We start from the raw sequence: 7,128 nt of genomic DNA on the forward strand, positions 1-7,128 counted from the left end.
AATAAAGAAGATACAGGAACCATAAGACTTGGTAACTATATTAATCAGATTTCATTTTTTTTCTCTCCTTAATTAGAGACTAGACCCTCCTCAGTTTTAGTTTCTCTACTTTCTGCAGGAAAGTTGGCTTGTTTCTTAGATGGCCATTTCAGCCTATTTGCCTTTTGCTCCCCATTTTCCTTTGCAATTTTTTGGCTGAAGATTTGTCCTTTCGTCCTCCCTTTCTGGTTTAGTTTCAGTTTTTGTAGGAAGTGGTTAGGAACCTTGCTAAACTATTCAAGAGCTTCTCCTTAACTCTCCCTTAGCTAAAGTGATCATCATCTTGAGTTTCCTGGCAGTGGTTTGTGGTGGGGAGCACAGATGCACTGTGTGACCTTTCACAAAGCCAGGTTGCATGGTTGCTGTATCTAAGTACCTCAGATAAGCCCAATTTATATACTCTTTATGTATAGTATTTTAAAATATAAACCACAAAATAGATAATCATTATTAATAAAGCTAATGACTGTTTAGTGCTGTGGTTTCAGTGGTCTCTCCAAAACCTATGTTGAAACTTAATCCTCAATGTGGCAGTATTGAGAGATGGGGCCTGCATTCATGAAAAAATGTATCCATTAACAGATTAATGAGTTATCATGGGAGGGGATATGGTGACTTTATAATAAATGAGAGATCTAAGCTAGCACATTATTATGCTTAGTCCTCTTGCCATGTGATACCCTGTACTGCCTTGGAACTCTGAACTCTGAACTCCGAACTCTGTAGAGTCCCCACTGGAAAGAAGGCTTTCACCACATGCAGCCCCTCAACCTTGGACTTCCCAGCCTCCCGAATGGTAAGAAATAAATCCCTTTTCTTTATAAATTACCCAGTTTTAGGTATTCTGTTATAAACCAAAGAAACTTGACTCAGACAGTTAGATTTATCTAAATGCTTATCCTTTTTAATCATCCTCACTTCTTGTATGTGAGACCTTCCTATTAGGGTCTTGTTCCTTCCTCCTGGGATAATCCATTGCTGGCATGGACTTTTTCCATTTTTTAAATCTGTGAATGTTTTTATTCCAGTTTTTAACAGATCACTCTTGTGGGTACACAATTTTAGGTAGGAAGTTATTTTCCTTCAGTAATTTCATTACTGTTGCCTTCTAGCTTCCACTGTTGCTCTTGAAAAATGGCTGTTAGCTAACTGATTCTTTTGTACATGATGTCTTTTCTCTCTGGCTGCTTTTATGATCTTCTCCTTGTCCTAAGTTAATTGTAATTTAACTATTATGTGTCTAGTAGTTTTTAGATATCCTGCTTGGGATACACTGTGAATCCTGTATCTGTGGATTCAAGCTTTTCATCAGTTTTGCTAAATTCTCATTCTTAAAGTAGAATATTGCTTCTCCTCCATTCTATCTATTCATTCCTTCTGAGGCTATAAGATCTTCCCATTCTGTTCACCATATATCTTAACCTCTTCTTATATTTTTTAATCTCCTGTCTCATTGCTGCATGCAGTAAGTCCTCATTTAACATCATTAACAGGTTCTTGGAAACTGCAACTTTAAGAAAAATGATGTACTGTATAATTAAACCAATTTTACCATAGGCTAATTGATATAAACGAAAGTACTATAGCATACAGTACATCATTTCACTTAAAGATGCAGTTTCTAAGAACCTATCCATGACATTGAGGAATTACTGTACTAGGCAGTTTCTTCAGTTTTTCTTTCCATTTCAATAATTTTATCTTTAACTGTATTTAATCTGCTGTTTAACCTAGCCATTGAGCTTTTTAAAGTGTTTTAGTGTTAAATTTAATAAATATACAAAAAAGAACATAAATATATAATTATATAGCAAATATATATGTACCATATTCCAAGTCAACAACACAAGTACCATCAAAATCTGTGTGCTCCTTCTTAAGTATACCTTTCTTCATCTTTCTAGAAATAAACATTTGCTAGACTTTTATGATAATTGTTTTATATTTTTGCCACCTATATATAAAAATTTAAACAATAGTTTGAACAAATTGTATTGATAGATTCTTTTGTATCTTAGTTCTTTTGTGTCCTTGTGTTTTATTTAAGACTGACTAAAATTCTTGCTTATAGTTCTGGTTTATTCATTTTCATTCCTGCATAGTCATATTTTAAGTACTCACTAGTCACAATTGTCTAGTGACTACCATATTGAAAAGTGCTGCTCCAACCAAAGGTTGGGGCAAAAGTAATTGTTTTGTTTTGTGTGGGGTTTTTGCCATTTAAAAGTAATGGCCAAAATCACAATTACTTTTGCCCCAACCTATATATATAAGTAGGAGGTGAATTGCTGGGTCATAGGAAATGCATGTATTTGACTTGAAAGGATAATGCCAAAATGTTATTCAAAGGGATTGTACCAATTTACATTCCCACCAGCAATTTATGAGATCTTATCCATGTAATTTTAACTTCAACATTTCAATTTTTTTTTTTTTTTTTTTTTTGGAGACAGAGTCTCGCTCTGTCGCCCAGGCTGGGGTGCAGTGGCCGGATCTCAGCTCACTGCAAGCTCCGCCTCCCGGGTTTACGCCATTCTCCTGCCTCAGCCTCCCGAGTAGCTGGGACTACAGGCGCCCGCCACCTCGCCCGGCTAGCTAGTTTTTTGTATTTTTTAGTAGAGACGGGGTTTCACCATGTTAGCCAGGATGGTCTCGATCTCCTGACCTCATGATCCGCCCATCTTGGCCTCCCAAAGTGAACATTTCTATTTTTTAAATGTTTACTAGTTTCTTATGAAAGATATAAATGAACAATTTGATAAAAAGGCATACGGGGGAAATCTAGAAGGGTCTTGAGTGCAGGAGCTTCTGTCCCCATGGAGTTGGGGTAGGCATTCTACTGGCACAGAGATGTGTTCATCAGTTTGGAAGCTTCCCAACATTTCTATTTTTAAATTCTAAAATATCTCTTTAGGTTCTTTTTCCAGTCAGTCTTGTCATATTGTTACTCTCTTGGTACTTGCTCATTTCTGTGATTTCATCTTTTATATCTAAATTTTATACAGATTTGTTTTATACTGTAAATCTCTTATAATTCCAATATCTGAAATCATTAGACTCTTAATCTGTTTGTTGTTCTATTGACTCTTACTTGTGGTTGCTTATTTATGTCTTTGGTGATTTTTTAATAGTCTTCCATTTTTAATAATTAATTTCTTTTTTTTTTTTTTTTGAGACGGAGTCTTGCTCTGTGTCGCCCGGGCTGGAGTGCAGTGGCCGGATCTCAGCTCACTGCAAGCTCCGCCTCCCGGGTTTACGCCATTCTCCTGCCTCAGCCTCCCGAGTAGCTGGGACTACAGGCGCCCGCCACCTCGCCCGGCTAGTTTTTTTGTATTTTTTAGTAGAGACGGGGTTTCACCGTGTTAGCCAGGATGGTCTCGATCTCCTGACCTCGTTATCCGCCCGTCTCGGCCTCCCAAAGTGCTGGGATTACAGGCTTGAGCCACCGCGCCCGGCCTAATTAATTTCTAATAGTAAATATTTTACATATTTATTTGATCTGAGAGTAATAGTCCACCAAATGTCCTATTAACTTCTTATATTCTACTGTGGTCTCTTGGGGGTTGTAAGAGGATAAAAATCATGCATATGGGATTGGAGTTGGCAAATATTAAAATAATTATTCATCCTCGTTTGCATAGCAGTGAGTAAAAAATAAAATAAAAAGGGTAATAATTATTCATTATGCTTTTTTATTTCTCCAAATTTCCTACCATAAACACATAATGCTTTTAAAACTGTGAAATAATAAAATAATCATGGAACCAGAATATTTGCCAAACACAAAATCAATTAGCAAAATTTTATTTGCATTATGAAATAGGATTTTAGGTCAGTTCCTAACAGGCTAGTTATTCAAAATTAAGGTGTCCCCTTCTCTGTGCTTTCCTATTCCACACTGTGGATAACTCTACCAATGCAGAGGCCTAAGAGGAAATGATTTCTCGAGACGATTTTTAACATATTGCTTCTGATAGAAGCTAGGGATTTCTATCCATCTGGGAGCACCTTAGCCCCGGTCCAGAATCCCTGGCTCAATGCTGGAATCCTGTCATCATTAGACATAACCATGTCTTGTTATTAAAGTGTATATAGAGACATGACTTATGGGTAAGCATATTTAGGTATGGCATTTATACCTAAGGAAAGGAGCCCAAAATGCAGAGAAAATAGGGTGAGGGGCACAGAATATAAAAGGAAAAACTGTAACTGGGAGTTAATTACAAGGGTTGGAGATAAAAACAGACCTTCAGGCCTATTGTTGGTTACTTGGATAATTTCCCACTATGGCTATTCTCTGGGATATGGCCTTTTACTTAGTCAAGCGTAAGACACAAGCAAGAATTTCCAGGTAGCTGTTTTCTCCAATTGCTCGATCCTAGAGATTAGTACTGACCTAGAATTTAAGGTCCATCTTTGTCAACCCTCCCAGAACATCAGATGTCTTCCATGGTTTTTGGCATCCTTTGGGGGATAATGGTCAAGTTATGCAGTGTGAAATTAGGGGGAAAAAAAGGAAGAGGCGGAGGGGAGGCAGGAGCAGATAGAACTGTGTCAAACAGATGAGCAAATTTTTTGTTAACATTTCAGGATTTGGGACAGCACTTGGGCCTGTGATTCCTCTGAAAGACTTTTCTGGAGGGTAAGATTTTCCTTTGGAAAGGGTTGTTACCGCCTTGTATTCACTTATTTTAAAGGAAGATAATTCGATAACAAACTATTTCAGTGGATGATTTGTAGAGGTCAGTGCCGTTTACTGAAGACGTTTAAAACGTCACAGACAGCAGCCAACGCCCTTCCCAATACCTGATATTCACTGAGGATTTCCTTCATCCTGCGGTTTGGCGTGGGTTTTGGAGGAGGAGTTTCAGAAAACGGTCAACATCAGCATAGTTAGGCCTTTATAAACAGGCTACCCAGAGTTCGACTCCTCCTCCTGCATGGCTAGTCTTGAGAGCCTCTTCCCGGGAAACACCCGGGTGGAAACACCATCCAAGGGGAGTGAGCCGCAGAATCACCTAGGGGCTGGAGCGCCGGCGGGCAGCCGGTAACGCGCAGGCGCAGGGATAGGGGGGCGCAGAAGGGGTAGGTACGCCTGGCTTGCCGCAGGCCAGGCAACCTGCTTCCAGTCTGTAGCCGCCCGCCCAGAAGGAGGGACTCGTTGGCCGGGAAATTGGACTCCGGGTTTTCTGTCTCACTCCACGCGCACAAATTGGACCCCAAGACACCTCACTCCTTTGCCACTTACCCACCTATTGTGGGACATACTCAGCACACCCATCTGACGGCTGCTCTTGCCCTGCCTGGCATTCTTTTCTGAGCTCTGCTTTCTGAGCAAGGCCTACTCCCCCAACCCTTCTCCCCTGCGGTTAATATCTTACAAACTTGATAGTGGAACTGGGGCCAAAGTGACCATTAATTTGCCGGGTAGGGTGGGAATCAGAATCCCGGTTTATCGGCTTCACAGATGTGTAATCTTGTCAGGTTATTTAAACTTTCTATGCTACTTTTTGAAACGTAAACACACACTGTAGAATGTTAATTTAGCAACCTCAGATCAGTCGTGTTTTCGTTATTTCCACTGCCTTAAGTCATAAAAGGGTTTCCTTACCTACACCCAGGCAATTGCAATGGCAATTCAGTTAGCAATTTTGGGTAGTATCTTCCCATACAATTCATCATATTCACCTCTGCCAGATTAAATTTCTTAAAAATAAGCTTAGTCATGACTTCCCATCCCCATCTCCAATTAATAATAATTATAAAATGACTCACGCTGTCTTCCCAACCTACTCTTCTACACATATTCCTTGCTGACTGTACCCATCTCCTGCACTTTCTGGCATTCATATCTTCACTTGTGGCCCTTTCTCCACTACACAGTTCCCCTTTCCACATTTCTGTTAAAATCCTACCCATCCCGCATGGCCAACTTAAATGCCATCTTCTTCAGGAAGCCGCTCCTGATTTTCCCAGTGTCCTCATTCTCTCTTCCGGACCTAAGCCTTGTGTTATGATACCTGACATATCTTGTATTGCAGTTGTGTACCTGTTATCCTTTCTACTTATCTCTTCCAATTATACATTTTAGGGTCCTTGAGGGAAAGAACCACGACTTTTTCATCTCTGTATCCCCACAAGTGCTTTCCAAAATATGAACTAAAAATAAGGGGAGGATTTAGAAAGTTTCTGATCATTTTCATTTTGATTGAAACATTCAAAGAAAAGTTTATTTTGAGAGTGCAATGTTGAAATTAGTGGCTACAAATTAATTGTAAATGGAGAGCAAGGGGAAGGAAACTCATTTCTTAAACCCCTACTCAGTGCCTGCAATGTGACAGGTGCTTTCACTTATGTTTGCTCACTTCTTCACAATTCTGTGAGGTATCATACCATTTACAGATGAGAAAACTGAGGCTCAATAGACTGATTTTGCTAACGTATCACAGCTTTGGGCAGCAAATCGAACATTTTGAACTCCCTTCTGTAAGTCTTACTTACTGAAAAAAGTAGAGGAATTAGCATTCCTACAAGGTGCTTTTCAAGAATCAAAGGGTTGTTACCCTCTTTTATTCACTTGTTTTAAAGGAAGACAATTGGGTAACAAACTATTTCAGTGGGTGGTTTGTAGCGGTACTGTTTACTGACGACGTTTAAAACATCACAGCAGCCAACGCCCTTCCCAATACCTGATATTCACTGAGGATTTCCTTCACCCTGCGGTTTGGCGTTAATAAATGTCCTTTCTTAAAGTATGTTAAAGATAAGGTATTAATTATGGTGAATATGACATAATAGATAAAACAGATATACCATTTCTATCATTTAAGTACAACAGTACCTTGAATAAGGCATCCAGTGGACTAGAGATCAGCAGGCATTTTAATCTTAATATTTTACACTGATATGTGTGTTTTTTGTTTTGTTTTGTTTTGTTTTTTTGAGACCGTCTCTCTATCCCACGCAGGAGTGCAGTGGTGTGTTATCAGCACACTGCAACCTCAGCCTCCCAGTAGCTGGGCTAATTATTGAATTTTTTCTAGAGACGGGGTTTCGCCTTGTTAGCCAGGCTGGTCTCCAGCTCCTGGC

Source organism: Colobus angolensis, unplaced genomic scaffold (assembly GCF_000951035.1).
Source record: "Colobus angolensis palliatus isolate OR3802 unplaced genomic scaffold, Cang.pa_1.0 Scaffold59, whole genome shotgun sequence".
NCBI classification, from domain to species: domain Eukaryota; kingdom Metazoa; phylum Chordata; class Mammalia; order Primates; family Cercopithecidae; genus Colobus; species Colobus angolensis.